This window comes from Ochotona princeps, chromosome 9 (genome assembly GCF_030435755.1).
Source record: "Ochotona princeps isolate mOchPri1 chromosome 9, mOchPri1.hap1, whole genome shotgun sequence".
Lineage (NCBI taxonomy): Eukaryota > Metazoa > Chordata > Mammalia > Lagomorpha > Ochotonidae > Ochotona > Ochotona princeps.
This window is the reverse complement of record NC_080840.1, coordinates 40169441-40185902: the sequence shown is the minus strand read 5'-3', so window position 1 is coordinate 40185902 and position 16462 is coordinate 40169441. Positions and strand designations below refer to the sequence as shown.

The window sequence follows — 16462 nt, the reverse complement described above, 5'->3', positions numbered from 1 at the left end:
CCATTAGAAGTACTGTCACAGAAGTAGTGCTTGGCTAGTCATCAGACAGGGAGGAAACTGTTAAGCCATGGTGTTCCAGAGATCCAAAACGAATACTGGAAATAAAACAGAATTGCTACTCCAAAGAACAGTGACCTGGGAGCTCTCATCATGCTTTTCTTTGTGATTACAGATTATGAGGTGGAGAAAGTATTAATTTAGTTCTGTTGAAGAATGAAACATTTGTAGTTTGCCAAAATACAGGAAGCATGGAAGTTACATGGAAACCATGTGGATTGGAGTTAACATCTCTCCTGTTACTCCTTCTCCAGTGTCCCTCATACTGCACATGGGGTTCACCAAGCAGAGGAAAACAGCATAGCACTGATGGGCCCCGAAGAAAGCAGCCATAACACACAAGGAGGCAGTGACTCCAGAGAGGCAATGGTTGTGGTCTCTTTTGCTCATGAATGTTATGTCTAACTATTGATTGTATTCGGTATGTGATAGGAGGTTCATACAAAACTTGTCACGCATAATGAGTTTCCGAAGGTGGACATTATTATTCCTATTTTACATATGAGAAAAGCTAGACTACTAAAAGCCAAGTGCATTTGCATATTTATTCATTTAGATACTGCTCTTCCATCTGCTGGTTCACTCCCTAAACGGCCACAATAGTATGATTTTGGTCAGGTTAAAATTTGGAGTCAGGAGGTTCTTCCAGATCATCTACATAGGTGCAATGGGCCAACCACTATGTCTGTCTTCCACTGCTTTCCCAAGCACATTAATAAGCAGCTGGATTGAAAGTAAAGCATCCAGGACTTGATACTCCAGCTATATGAAATACTAGTGGCACAAGACATTCTTATTTTAAAGACATTTTTCCCAAATCATTGAGGGGACGCTCATTTAGAGTGTCTTAAAATATCTTGAAACTAGTTAGCCAGTAGTAAATATGTACTGTGAAGGTGTATTAGTTTTCATGATGATATTGTCATTCATTTGATGCTGTGTTTAACCCACTGTTTGGGATGCCTATATACCGTATTTGAGTGGTTGGATTTAATTTCTTGGTTTGATTTCAACTTTCCGCTAATGTGTGACTTGGAATGAGGTACACTCTAAAAGGAGCCCAAATATCTGGTTCACTAATACCCATGTGAGAGACCCATATGAAATTACTGGTTCTTGAATTCAGCCTGGTCCAGTCACAGCTATTGTAAATATTTTGGGGAGGGAACCAGTAGAAGAAAGAGCTATGCCTGTCCATTTGTCTCTGCTTTTCTGTCTCTGTGTTTCAAGTAAAACAGAACGGGATGGATAGGAATGGAAATGGAAGGGAAAGGAAAGGAAAGGAAAAGAAAGGAAAGGAGAGAAGAGAAGAGATTGCTAATCCTCTAAAGCATGATCTTGCTTCTACAATGATGTTTAAAGGTCGTGTCAGAAGTAAATTCAATGGATATACATATTAAGGGTTTTTAAAAGTTCATGGAATATATGTATTATTAAAAAGAAACCTATGCATGGATTTCAAAAATCTTCTGACAGAATAAACTTCTCTGTTAATTGCATTGTCCAGAAACTTTTTTCAGCTTCTTCAAACATCTTTTGGTTAGTCCAATCATACGGTAATGGATCTGTTTGTATTTGAGAAATATTATAAGTGAAGAAGTATATATTATTACTTGTATGAGCAAGAAAGTGTTAAGAAAAGATAAATTAAAAGATGTAGCTTAAGTAATAGGCTTTAGGGAGAGAGTATGAAGAGTAGCAGTTAAGACACTAATGTCACACATGAGAGTGCCTGTGTTGAATTCCTTGCTCTAGCTGCTAACTCCATGATCCTGCTATAACTGACCCTTGGAGTCAACGGTGATGACTCAAGTGTTTGGGTTCTTGCCAGCCCCTTGAGGACCTAGATTGACTTCCCATCTCTGGATTCTGTTACTGTGGATCTCATGAACATTTGTGGCATGATAAAACAAATGGATGTGCCTTCGACTCTCACGTGTTCTTCCTCATCTTTCCGTACTTTCCAAATATTTGTTTCCTTTTTAAAAAGTGACTTTATGTAGAGATGTTCAACAATTGCTGAAAAGAACCAGTGAACCATAATCACAGTCAGGATTTATACCATCTGCCAGTTAACAGAAACCGGATTAGTTTGTAGGTGTGCCTGTTAGTTTTAGGTAGATCATATACATTTTCAGTAGTCTGAACTATTCCAGCCCAGAACTGCTTATATTAGCCAAATTGTGTTCCACTCCTGAGACTTGAAGTTGGAAATTTCAGAGAGAGAGGAACAGAGAGTGAGAAATTTCAGTGTGTGTGTGTGTGTGTGTGAGAGAGAGAGAGAGAGATAGAGTGAGAGAGAACAGAGGAGAGAGCTAAAAGGACTTAGAAATCATTATCTTTACTGATCAGCACACTTGTCTTTGTAATGTCTTCAGTTGAAGAAATCTTACTCCCACTTTCTTTCTTATTTTTGGGCTAAAATGACAATGTTTAAGTGGTTTAACTTACACTAGCCTAGAGAAAAATAAATAGCTCTGTTAAGGATTTAAGTGATTGTTTCAAGAAGCCCTGGTGGCTGTCTTTCTTAGCATGAAAGGTATTCATTAAACTGGCCCTCAAGTTTTCGCGTTTCTTGAATTAAGCATTTTATCTTCAACAATATTATGACTTTAGTTCTGTTTCTCATGACTGGTAGGCTATTGGTCAATAACGATCATATATAATAATTCAGTTTTTAACTACTCTATTTTAATAACCATGGGGAAATTTTTCTGATTGAAAAAGCAAATGGAAATTAATTGTCAATATGTTTAAAATAATAAAAACATAGATGTCATTGAGTTTAAGATAACTAATTTATTACTTTTTATAGGTATACTGTAATAGAAAATGTCTCTTCCATTACAAAATTAATATGGACTTCCTGTCCATTGGCTTTGGACTTATGCATTTGTGGGTGAAGAAATTGTATGCAACGTGGGTTGGGAATGGGAATTTGATTTCATCTTTCTTATCTTCCATTGCACTTTGTGAAGAATCTTTTACTTTTTTAGCAATAAATTTTATATTTATCTTCACTGAATATGGAAGTATTTCTAAAATATCCAGCTGTTATTTTTCCCGCTTTGTCCTTAACTAATTCCATTCTGCCGTCTACTTATGCTTGCTTCATAGCTGTGTACAATTCCCCCAAATCATTCCACATATCTGTGCATAATTAATTCTAGCATCTAACACTTAGCATTTAATGGATTTGTTTGTATATAAACATCATTTGTTGAGCCCTGCTTTATATGTTAGTGCTTCCATTTCCACAGGCTAGATTCTTAAAGTATTACTAAAGCTAAGTTGCTGTGTTAGAGTGTGTAGACTTTTTAATTACAATTTTCATCAGATTTATTTCTGCAAAGGCAAGCTTTACAATTCCATGAACAATTATATGAATGCCCATTTTTTTCACTTAGCCAAACATTGGTGTTACAGCTCTTGTTTTGTTGATAGCTTAGTGTGTGAAAACTAAATTTCCGAGAGTATTTTTAAGTTTGCATCTTTCTATTACTCTGCAGAAGCAACTTTTTGCATGGTTGTTGGTTTGGGGGATTTACTTTCCTCTGCATTGCATATTTATTTGTTTTTGTTCTTTTGTTGTTAGTGGAAAGTCTAGGCAGATTCTGGATATTGAATGATTGATTCAATTTTATCACTTAGCAAAGCACCAGTACATTTGCTTTTTTTTTTTTAGATTTATTTATTTTTATTGCAAAGTCAGACATACAGAGAGGAGGAGAGAGAAGAAGATATTCTGTCCAATGATGGTTTACTCCCCAAGTGGCTGCAATGGCTGGAACTGAGCCAATCTGAAGCCAGGAGCTTGGAGCCTCTTCTGGGTCTCCCACATGGGTGCCAGTTCCCAAGGCTTTGGGCCATCTTCAACTGCTTTCCCAGGCCACAAGCAGGGAACTGGATGGGAAGTAGGGCTGCCAGGATTAGAACTGGCTCCCATATGGGTGCCCGGTGTACTGAGGTGAGGACTTTAGCCACTAGGCTACTGTGCCAGGCCAGACATTTGTTCTTTTTTGTTTTGTTTTTAAAGATTTATTTATTTTATTGGAGAGGCAGATGTACAGAGAGGAGGAGAGACAGAGAGGAAGATTTTCTGTTCGATGATTCACTCCCCAAGTGACTACAATGGCAGGTGCTGTGCTGTTCCAAAACCTGGAGCCAGGAACTTCTTTCCAGGTCTCCTATGTGGGTGCAGGGTCCCAATGCTTTGGGCCGTCCTCAACTGCTTTCCCAGGCCACAAGCAGGGAGTCGGATGGGAAGTGGAGCTGCCAGGATTAGAACCAGTGTCCATATGGGATCCCTGGGCGCGTTCAAGGTGAGGACCTTAACCATTTCGCTATAGTGCTGGGCCTGACATTTGCTCTTTGTGACGCAGGTTTCCACCTGGTGAAGCAGGTCTCCTCTCTTCATGTGACTGATCTCTGCTACAGATCAGTGCTATGTTTGGCTCACACTTTTTTGCTCCTTGTATAGTGCCTACTCAAATGTGACAATGCACAATCATTAATCTAAGATCTTACGTTAATTCAGTCACTTCACCTGACTTAGAAATTTCCACCAACAGATTAGCCTTGCCAGTTTATTCCATTACATGTCTACATATTATATATATATGATGCAACATATGCATTTGTACACTTAGAAATGTTTTCTCTTTAAAAAAGAGATTTATTTATTTTTAGTTGGAAGTGAAATTTACAAAGAAGGAGACATACACACAGAAAAAGAGAGAGAGAGAGAGAGACTGAAAGAGAGATCTCTCCACTGTTCACTCCCCCAATGGCCACAATAGCCAGAGCTGAGCAAATCTGAAACCAGGAACCAGGAGCTTCTTCTGGGTCTCCCACAATGGTTCAGATCCCACTGCCTTTTCAGGCAGTTAGCAGGAAAATGGATCAGAAGTGGAGCAACTGGGACATGAATCGGCGCCCATATGGGATGTTGGCACTTGAAATCAAAGGATTAACTTGTTGAGCCATGGCACCTGACCCTGGAAAGATGTTTGTATGTGTTGGTTGTGTACATGTAGGGGTGTGTATTTGTGAAGATGAGTACTTATATTTATATCTGTATACTTTATTAAAGTCTAGAAGAACAAGTGTAGGTGAGTATATTCATGTGTACACATGTAGAGGTGTGTATATATATATATGGGCATGTACGTACATGTTTACACCTGAATAGATATGTTCATAGACAAATAACTACATGTATAGCTATGTACATGAATATACATAAATAAGCATGCACACATATGTAGGTGCATGAGTATACACAAGTAGAGGTTTATGTGTGCTGTGCCTACGTATAGGTGTACATGCATCTGTGTACATATGGATCTAGGTATGTACATGAAAAGATGGGAAATTCTCATTTTCACTGCTCATTACTTTCTTTTCTTTTCTTTTAAAAAATTTTATTTTATTTTTTTTTTCCTGAAGTGGTCTATTCTGTTTCGCTCTTTAGTTTTTGCCTCAGAGCAATATTTTCAAACTCGCTATTTGCGTGAAATGTACTCAGTTCTTTTTGATGCACAAGTATGTTTTTCTCCAGAAAAGTAAAGGTCACCCCAGTTATACAGGATTCTTAGAATGTGGTGTTTGTTCTGGCTGTCTGTGAGTGCTCCTGCTCTGACACTTTGTTCTTGCACTGCAGTTGTAAGGTTAGTTGCCAACCTCTTCTTTCCTGTGTAAATATGTTTTTTCTATTATTTTAAAATTTTTAATAGGAAGAGGGAGAAACAGAGCAAGAGCAGTGAGTGGCATCTTTAATCTGCTGGCTTAGCCTGCAAATGGCCACAATGGCCTGGGTTTGGCCAAGATAAATCCAGGAGCTGGGAATTACCAAATGTGCTCCAAAGTGGGTGGTGGGAGCTCGGTGATTTAGCCATACTCTTGCTTTTCCTCCTGCTGTGGCCAGGAACTTGGTCAGAGGCAGAGAAGCCCTAGCTCAAGCCAATGACCATGTAAGGTCTTGCAAGTGGTGGCTTAATCCATTGCTCTACAACATTCATCCATTCTAATTCTTAATTACTGAAACTTTTAAAAATCTTGGTTGATCCGCTTTTCCTCAACATTTCAGAATTAGATCAGAATATGCCTAGATGGGTTTTTCCTGTCAATCCAAACTCAAACATAACGAATAATTCCAACTGACAGATTTGAATTTTTCTTCAACAAAGGGAAATATTTGGTTCTTACCTGCTTACTTTTTTATTATCTGTAGTAGCTTCTCAAAATATCCTTCATTTGAATGCTTAATTTCTATGATCCATCATCAAAAATCTCTTTTCATTCCCTTTATTTCCTTTCATATCTTTGCAAAATGTACTTATGTTATTTACACGCGACCAAAACCACTCACCAGTCTCAACAGGAACTGTCTTCCTTGTAAATTTGCCTATGTAATTTCTCAGTTCTAACATCATCCCTCCGAGTTTAAGATGTCTTGTTTTTCAGCATCAGTACTGCTCTTAGGTTACTGTCGTTAACTGTAATCAGACGCCCTTCGCAACTGTGTCCTGTGAAGCCAGTTTTGACTGTGCCATCTCTTCCTCTTCTCTCTGGCTTGCCCACTCTTTGAATGAACACCTGTGGATCATGGGGGTGTGGATGAGATTGTCTAGAAATCACCACCATGACAGGAAGCCAGAGGAAAATGCTAGGCTTGCTGAGACAGATGTGATGTAAATTTTTCCAGGCTGAGGAACTATTCAGTTCCTCCTTTGCCTTGTGAGACCTGGAGATACCTGACAAGCTCTGAATGTGTAAGCTCCCAGCAACCCAAGAAATGAGATCATCAGGCACTTCCAGACGTGAACTGTGCTTAGTTCTCAGCTGTCCAGGGGTTGGGGCCTCTGTCGGAGAATTCTTTGCCTAGTCTTCCTCATGGCATTAGGGTTCCTCTGTTCTTCCGTGTACACTGTGGTTTCTATGTGCCCATCCATCGTGTCCATGTGGAAGGGTCCTGGGAGTACTGACCATCAGGGCACCGTACTTCCCAAATCCTGTTCTGCTTTGCATCTGCCTGCTGCAGGCCCTGTAGGGAGCATTCCTCTGTGAGTGCTGTGCCAGTACACCTCTTCCTGTTCTTGCTGTGCTGAGTTCTGGTGAAAGTCTATAAACCCTTTTGCAGAAACTTCGCTACAACAATTTTCTCTGTGATGGCCTTTTCCAGTATTCTGGATTGTCTGAAGGTTACTAAAGTCCCTGTCTAACTGGATCACACATACTGTGGTGAGTGCTAAAAATAAACCCATACAAACTGTGAGAAAACTGGTTTGGATCTAAAGCTAAGAGATGACCTGGATTTTAGTTGTAAAACGCTGATTTCTTTGAAGATGGAAAGAGATTCTATAACAAACCTCAAGAGTGACTGCAAGGGGGAAAAGAAACCCCAACAACAACAACAAAAATCATAATATGGAGCAGTTGTTTAAAAGGACAGCCTTTTTTGTATCATCTGTCCCTTCCTGTCCTCTTGTTTGAGAAGGGAGATATAAACTCCATGCACTTGGACTCGGTGTTTTAATTCAAAGCTCACATTCATTTCATTTCAAGGTACTTTATTAGAATTCGTGTTTGCTGCACAATTTCATTTGGCTGTTTTTCTGCTCATGGGGAAAGCATGAGAAAGTTCTAATCCCCCTCTGAGATGCTCCCATGTCTGTCTACACCTGTGGCTGTCTTCCCTTTAGTGAATCTTTTCATCTGCATTGAGGAGAATTCCTTGGAGTTCCTAAGGACTTCTCTTAGGTAATTTGGAGTTACTTGATTATTCTAATTTTTCATTAAGTTCTTCTCTCACAACAACTGTACTTTATTTTAAGTTTGTTTTTTAAGTTTTCTGTCAAGAAGTAAGAAGAGTTAGCACGCTATATACGGATTTGCCACTTCCTTTAAAAGAATAAATATGCAGGCCTTGTGTTCAAGAAGAATACAAATAAATAATTTCCCAACAATCAGGAGATCTCGTTCCCTAAGCATCCTATCTCTAAAGTTCTGCTATCGCCAACTTCTTACACTTGCTTAGTCAGTTCCTTTCTCCATCAATAGGCTTTCAAAGCATAGATTGAAAGAGCTGTTGTGTACTCTGTATGTTTACAAGTCTAATTTTACAAATGTGGCAAATCTGATCAAATATATGTGAGCAATTAAGCATATACCCATCTAAAGGCCACCTGAATGTCATCTACTTGGATAATCTCCTTCGGGGACCAGTTTTTGGTATCCCCTGTATTGTCTGCACTACTTTAGTTTTGTCTCAGGGTCACCCAGAAGTGTACTGGAAGAGACTCTGAGAATCTTGGAATTTACACAGGCATCACTTAAGAATAGTACCAGTAAATGTAGAAAAATGGCAAAGACAAGGTGAGATCCACCGCCTAATGCTGAAAATAAATGTACATGGGTTGGGTGGATATCCTTCATGCAAGTCAAGTACTCGTGATTTAGTCCTTCAATACAACACTTTTAAAAAATTAGCATGGGAGATGGTAAACAAATAGCATTCTGATTTAAATCATAGTTTTCAACAACTGCTTTACCTACTATTTTATTAGGAATTTTTATTCTTTCTGAGCACACGAGATAATGCTATTCAATTGACAGTGTGTTTTCATACTATGAGAAAACAGAACTTAAAGGAAAGCATCAAGAAACAAGAGATTAGTTTGGGAGATAATTATCAGATGAATCAGTTTTTTTATTTGGAATTGTTATTCTTGTATCCAGCAAAAAGGCAATAGCTAAATGTCATAGGCAAGGCTGAGGAAACAGTACATTTCCACTGATGCTTTGGATAAAAGTGTGAGACACAGAGAAGTTCGAACAGAGCCTGAGCTACTGAAATTGTCTTTTAAGTAGCAAATTTAAAAAAATCTTTATTAGCTTGATTAGATTTTGAAGCATGGGGAAGCAAGAAAAATATGATGCAATTCTAAACAGGTAATTAACAAAAAATCACAATTAATATTGGTAAATGAAATAATTAAGAAATAGATTTAAAACGATATGAAAACCAAGAATGTAATTTTGCCAGTGTATAACATAAACTAAGGGACTGGTGGTGCAGTTTGTGAAGCTGCTGCTTGCAACACTAGCATGCTGTATCAAAGGCCTGCTGGGGTCCTGTCTCCTTCTCCAGCCCAGCTTCCTGCCAATGCACCTGGGATGTACTGCAGTCCCTGGCACCCATGAGAGAGACCTACTTGCACTTTCTGGCTCTTGGCTGTGGCCGGGTCCAGGTCCAGCTGATCTAACAAAATGATTTGTTAAGACAATTTCAGGGGTGAACTAAAGGGTACACCTCTTTCTCTCTCTGTTTTCCATTCTTTCTGTCACATTCCTTTCAAATAAACAAATACTTTTTTTAAAATACATTTTCTGAAAAATTTAAAGTTTCATATTACCTAAGATACTTGATAAGATGTAAAATACTTAATGTTAAATTTCTAGGTTCTTTTCATATCATAAATTACTCACAATTTTTCAAAGGAAGAAATAAAAAAGCATATACAGACGATATTATTTTAATGTTTAAGAAAAAGTTTGAAATACTGTGAATTTACATTGAGATGGTTATTTACTTAGCAGAATTTGGAATCATTTTTTAATTGTAAGATGTCTTTTCAACAAAAAGATGTATTTATTTTTACCTGAGATATTTATACAGAGAGTAGGAAAGGCAGAGATAGATCTTCTATCCACTGGTTCACTGTCTTAATGATCACAAGGGCTACAGCCAAGCTATCCAAAGCCAGGAGCCAGGAGCCTCCTCCAGGACTCCCACATAGAGATCCAAGGACTTCAGCTATCCTCTTGCTTACTGAGGACATAAGCAAGGAACTGGATCATAAGTGGAGCATCTGGGGCTCAAACTAGCATCTATATGGGATGCTAGTGTTGCAGGTGGAGAATTATAGTGCTAAGCCACCATGCCAACCCATTAAGCTTTTTTTTTGTTTGCTTTTAATCATATCATTTAATCTGACAGCTACTTTTTCTTCTATTTTGCTTTCTAAACTTTCTTCTAAGTCTGTTTCACCTGCACCACAGGTGGTCTAACACAACATTCAAAGCAAATGCACGCTATGACAATTTTTTTTTCAAAAATTTCAAAAATGTACCATATAAACTCATATTAAATTATTTAACATATGTGAACATGATCTGATTTGATGCACTACGAAGTGTACAACACCAGTTTTATACTGAACCCCTATCAGAACAGCAGCATAGATTATTCTAAAGCTGAGGCAAGAATAAACATCACATTTATGATGAAATTTGTGGGGAAGAATGATGAAATCACTCCTGTTTGACTAAAGTTTATGATCTTGTTCCAAAGAAATCAGAAAATCACAAATGGATAAGCATTTTTTTTTAATTGCCTACTGTGGATTTATTTTTTTTTAATTTTTTATTAATTATTATGCATTATGTGACAGTTTCATATGCTCTGGGAATCCCCCCACCCCTCCCCACACCCCTCCCCCCTGGTGGATTCCTCCACCTTGATGCAGTATTACAGTTCAAATTCCATCAAGATTCTTTCCTTGCAAACATATACCAAACATAGAGTCCAGCTACTTATTGTCCAGATGGGTTGAACAGTTTGTTGGGGAGACCATTTCTGGTCCAAAGTCAGAGCTGGTAGCATATCATCCCAGTCAATTAAGACTCTCAATATAACATTAACAGCAATTTGTAACATTATGGAATTGACAAGGTTTTGCGTAACCAGTATGTTAAAAAAAACAAAATAAAACAAAACAAAACAAACAAACAAAAAAAAGAAGCAAGTTCTTAACCACAACCTATGATTATCTCATTGACATTTCAATTTTAGTTCATACACAGGACCAGCTGCTATATACCTTAAAATGGCTATAAGGTACCATTCAGCTCTCTCGTGTCTATTTCATTTTAGTATTTAGCCATTTGTTGTGTTGAAGTATAATTTTGCTGATCTTGGCAGATTTTAGGATAATCTGGACTGGCTTGTAACTCTAACAAGACATTTGTCAGCAGTTAAGGTGCAGAACATTTTTTTTGGGGGGGGGGTGTGCAGGAAAGTCCCCAACACCATGGTAAGGAGTGACTAATCTTTGTGTCCTACCCAGCGAGGCATTAGCCAATCCATGCCAGCTCTTTCCTGTCAGATTTCAAGCTCTACTTTTTGTTGTTTGTCTATTTATTTTAGGTTTTTTTAGTTTGTATGATTGTTTGCTATGAGGGGTTTTCAGAGCGATCCCAATGGTCATTGCGAGGGAGGGTGGGGGTCCAGAGGTGGAGCCAGGCTCGAACCAGAGAAAGCTCTCCTCCCTGGTCCCGAAGGACGTTTATTGTTCTTCTGTTTCTGCGGACCGCTCAGGGCTTCTGGTTGTCTTTCCGATGACGTTGGTTTCTGCACGGTAGTGTTTGGACTTCTTCCATCCCCTGCGGGAGCTCCGGTTAGGGGTGGGTGACCTCAGAGTACTCGGCCTCCGCGGGCATCCAATTCCCTGTGGCCTCCTTGGCAGTTGGGATATAGTCCTTGTTGCTCGTATTAACAGTTTGTGGTGAAGGTCTGGGAGTCTTCATGGTTGGGATCCAGGCTTTCTCCTTACCATCTGCTCTACCCTGGAGTGCCCCCCTGCTCCACGCACATGACCTCCTGTTAAGAGGTTGTCAGGATCGCACCCGATTCCCCCCTCATGCATTGGTATAGTAGTTTTACTATTGTTTAGTGCTGCTTTGAGTCTGTTGGATAAGCATTTTTGTAAAGGGGCAAGACAATGTTGAACTTGAAGTCTGTTTTAGTCAACCATCTACCCACATATATTTGCAAGGAAAAAATAAGTCCTGTTCATTCTTTAACAAAAGAGGACCAACAGTTGTCAACAGGAGTGACTGACAACACAATCAACATCTCAATTGACTCCACTTGCACAGTTCTGAATGAAAAATTGAAGAGAGGCAAATACTCTGATGACTTCCAAAAGTGTTGTACCCAAAATGGCACCCATGAAGAATGTCAGCATTAGAGGCAACAGCTTTACCTCATATGCCACAGTACTGGCCCTGAACTCACCAATCTTAAACACCGAAATTAATACAGATCAAAATGATGCAAAATGAGGAACTGTCCTCAACAAAGTGGTGTCAACGATAATATTCAAGTATCTTGTTAAAACACTTCAGGGAGTTTTCTAAGGTTATGACAGGATATACAATGTCCATGCATGATATTGAAGACAGGCCTAGTCAAAGCAATGGTTGCTAAGAGGAGAAAAATATCCAGTCAAAACAAAGGTCATGCAGTGCTCCTCAGGATGTTCAAGGCTGTTTGTTGGTCAGATTTCTGTAATGTTGAATGACAGTAGCATCTGCTTAATTTTGACAATATTCTGAGAAAGTTAGCTAAGCTTTAAAAGTCAAAACCTAAGAGAGATTCAGTAAAGAGACATACACCACGACAATGTTCCTACTGATTCCTCTCGAACCAGGGCAAGGGTAGGCATTTGGTCTTGCATTGAAGTCACTGATTGAGAAGCTCACATACTGTATTGGATGCTTGGATCTAAGTCCTATCTCAATGCTCAATTCTAGTTTCCTCCTAATATATATACTTTGAGAAAGCAGATGAAAATTCAAGCACTAGCTCCCTGCGCACACATGGGAGACCTGGATTCAGTTCTTGAAACCCAGCTTTGCTTTGGCTCAGTCCTGGCTGTTGCATTTGGGGAGTAAAGCAGCTGACGAGAGCCTTCTCCTGTCTGTCTGCCTGTCTCTGTCTCTTTAGTAAATAACTATTTTTAAAATAAAATGTTAAACTAAATTTTTAATGAATCTTTTAAAATAAATAGTTAAGTATTTAAATGTTTTTGGTGAGATTTTCGGTGTGAAATCTTGAAAAGCTTACTTTGCAGTCCTCATTTTTCTCCTCTTGACTTCTTTGTGTTCCTAATATTAAGAAGTATTTCAAGATTATTATTTTTATTCAGTTAATTAAAAGAAGTCTTTCTTGTATCTTCCTTGACACGTCTAAATCCTCAGAATCCTTGGTCTCCTTAGGAATGAACCAAAAGAACAGTATCAATGCTTATGAAAGTACCTTGAACCCAATGCAGTTTAACTTGAGAAATAAAATATATGGTTGATTTCATTTCCTTGAATTTTGAAAATTCCTTTTAAGAAACTTTATTATAGAATGTTGACCTCCCTTTTAAGAATCCTGTGCTAACAGATTTCAAATAAGGCAATCTTGATATTTTAATATAAATTTAACATACTTTTAAGTATCAGCTAATCAATAGATTGAGAGTCTTTGCATAATGCAGTAAAATATTAAAGATGAAATTAAGAACCATCTGCAAATCATTATTTCCAATCTAGTTATTTTAGCAGATTTTATAATTGCTACATGTAATATGATTTCTTTGAATATCAATCACAATATGATTGACTCTCAATTTATTTTAAATGTAAACAGTTACACCTGACACAGGTGTTACTTTTCCTTAGAGAGGTGGTATGGTAAGATACCATACTACTTGATGAATTAAAACCATCTTCCAATAATTTCTCAGTTAACAGATGTATATTTTCAACTGGGACTTATGGAACCATCTGGTATTATAATTTGAGCTGCAGGTTTAACATTAAGTTATGTCCTCAAAGCATCGAGTAATTGTAAATACAATACATTTTATGTACAAATGTAAATATATTTAGGTTTACTCATCACTTTCTTCAAATAAATTGTGCTTATGTCTGTAAGCTAATGAAAGTTTAATTTCTTCCATAAGAGACTAATTTTATTGCCATCATATTTCTTGATGCTATGACTGTTTCATGCTCAACATAAAAAGGAGTTCGAAGTATTACTATAGAAGTAGAATTTCAGCAACTCTTATAAAACTTTAATGATCCAATTAAATCGCACTGTGTTCTCACGTTTGTTTCAGAGAGGAGTTGTTATTTCTCAATAGAACAGTACAAGTGTCTCTTCCACCCTTCTTGCTTCTCTGGGTACAAGCAGTTTGTAAGAAAAACGTGTTGAAATCAAGGTGAGAACAAGCAATGCAGCAGCAGAAATAACACTGTATCCTTAGAATGTGAAATGAGGTAAATGTTCAAAAAGTGCTTCTAGTTAATGAATCAGTCTTGTTTACAATGTAGTTTTCACATCTGGAATAGGCACTTCCTTGCAAATAAAAACAAAAATCCACTTAGAAGTCCTGAGGATAAATTTTCCTTCAAACACAGTATCTGTACTCAGGTACAACATCTGGTATTAGAGAAATATTCCTTCTGCATCAGAGCTAGGTAATTCATAAAAATATTTCTTTAGTTGTTGAATTAATAAAATGGCTCAATACTAGAAATTTGTCTGCCAAATACAAGAGTCTTCAAAAATCTCATGAAAAAAATACGTAATATGAAAAACCGTGCATTTGAATTTAAATTTTTTTCATCAAAATTAGCATTTTTATGCCATTTTCATGGAATTATCCAAGTAGTATAAGTGAATACATTTTAGTATAGAACAAAAATTTGTAAAGATTTATTTTTGTTTTTATTGGAAAGTCAGATATGCAGTGAGGAGGAGAGACAAAGAGGAAGATCTTCCATCCGCGAGTTCACTCTCCAAGCGATCACATCGGCCGGAGTTGTGTCAATCCTAAGCCAGGAGCCGCTTCCGGGTCTCCCACATGGGTACAGGGTCCCAAAGCTTTGGGCCATCCTCGATTGCTTTGCCAGGCCACAAGCAGAGAGTTGGATGGGAAGTGACGCTGCTGGGATTAAAACAGATGCCCATATGGGATCCCAGCGCTTTTAAGGCTGTAAAATGTGTACAAGCGTGTAAAGTGAGGACTTTAGCCTCTAGGTTACCATGCTAGGCCCTAGAACAATGTTTTAAAATACCTTGTATACTAATTGTGCAGTTATATTGCTGGACAGTTAACGCTGATAAATTTTGAAATTTATCTTAAAATGTAGTCCCATGGAAAATAAAATATCCACTAAAAGGGATATCCTGAAGACCTTTAGGAGAGAGTGACTGAAGAAAGTGTTAAAAATCAAAAACAAAAATTAAAGAGATGAGACCAGTCACGCTGAATTTTAAGGTAATTGTTGGAAGTTGGCGATTCTTAGATGCATCTAAAGCACCTTGACTCTACATTATTAGCAAAAGACACAGCTTCTAAGAATATTGAAAATGAGCAAATATAACGTGTAAGTCAAGACAAGTCAGGGACATAAATTGTTGGACTCAGGAATGGAAATAGCAACATTGCTTTAATGTTAAATGTTTAATGTTGAAAGAAAATGCCCTAAGTCAAGTAAGTTTGCAAACACTCATTTTTGAAACAGCTGAATATTTCACTCAGTACAGTTTAACAGCACTGTGCTTGAGGATTACTAGTGTGGCTAACTTATTAATGACTTACCCAACATTGTACTCTGTCAATTAAGATTAGTTGTTTTCAAAGATGCATTGAGAATTAGATAAAAGTTATAAACTAGATTACAAAACACTAAAATTATGCTCAATTGATGTTTGCACTTTGTAATTTGATCCCATGTTATCTTTCAAAAGTACAATTAAACTTCAGTGGGCTACTTAAATTAATTGCAACATTATATATAAAAATGTATGAGAAATCAAGATGAGTATTGAAATTTATTTATAATCCTTATTATTGAATATCTTTGTTATTCAAAAGGAAATCATTGAAAAACAAACTTAGACAATAGAGAAGATACAGCTAAATAAATACAGTCACTAGGAAATCATAATTTCAATATAAACAGAACTGGTTAATGAATCTAATAGTTGTTAAAAGTAAAGGAAGGGGGCTGGCACAGTAGCCTAGCAGTTAAAGTTTTTGCTTTGAACGCCCAGGGATCCCATATGGGCGCTGGTTCTAATCCTGGCAGCTCCACTTCCCATCCAGCTCCCTGCTTGTGGCCTGGAGAAGGCAGTTGAGGACGGTCCAAAGCTTTGGGATCCTGCACCTGTGTGGGAGACCCAGAGGGAGCTCCTGGCTCACTTCAGATCGGCTCAGTTCTGGCTTTTGCAGCCACTTAGGAAATGAATCAGCATATGGAAGATCTTTCTGTCTCTCCTCTCTGTAAATCTGTCTTAACAATAAAAATAAATAAATATTCAAAAAAAAAAAAAAGAAAAAGAAACCGCAGGAGATGAAACAAGGTAATGTGATCTTCGTATGTCTTAGTTTTCTTGTGTTAACAGTGAAGATAATCATGTCAAACACAGCTTATGGTTAAGTTTTGAATGAAAAATCTAGGCAAAGTCTAAGAACAGGACTTGAACATATATATGTACATATATGCATACATGAAAATGTAGACATTAAACACCACCCCTCATCCTCCCCCCCACACATGC

General features: G+C 37.7%; 1 protein-coding gene across 1 annotated transcript in view; it reads left to right on the top strand.

Moving 5' to 3' along the window:
* The window catches only part of PXDNL (peroxidasin like), a 384948-nt gene that overhangs the window by 349148 nt on the left and 19338 nt on the right, over nt 1–16462 (top strand).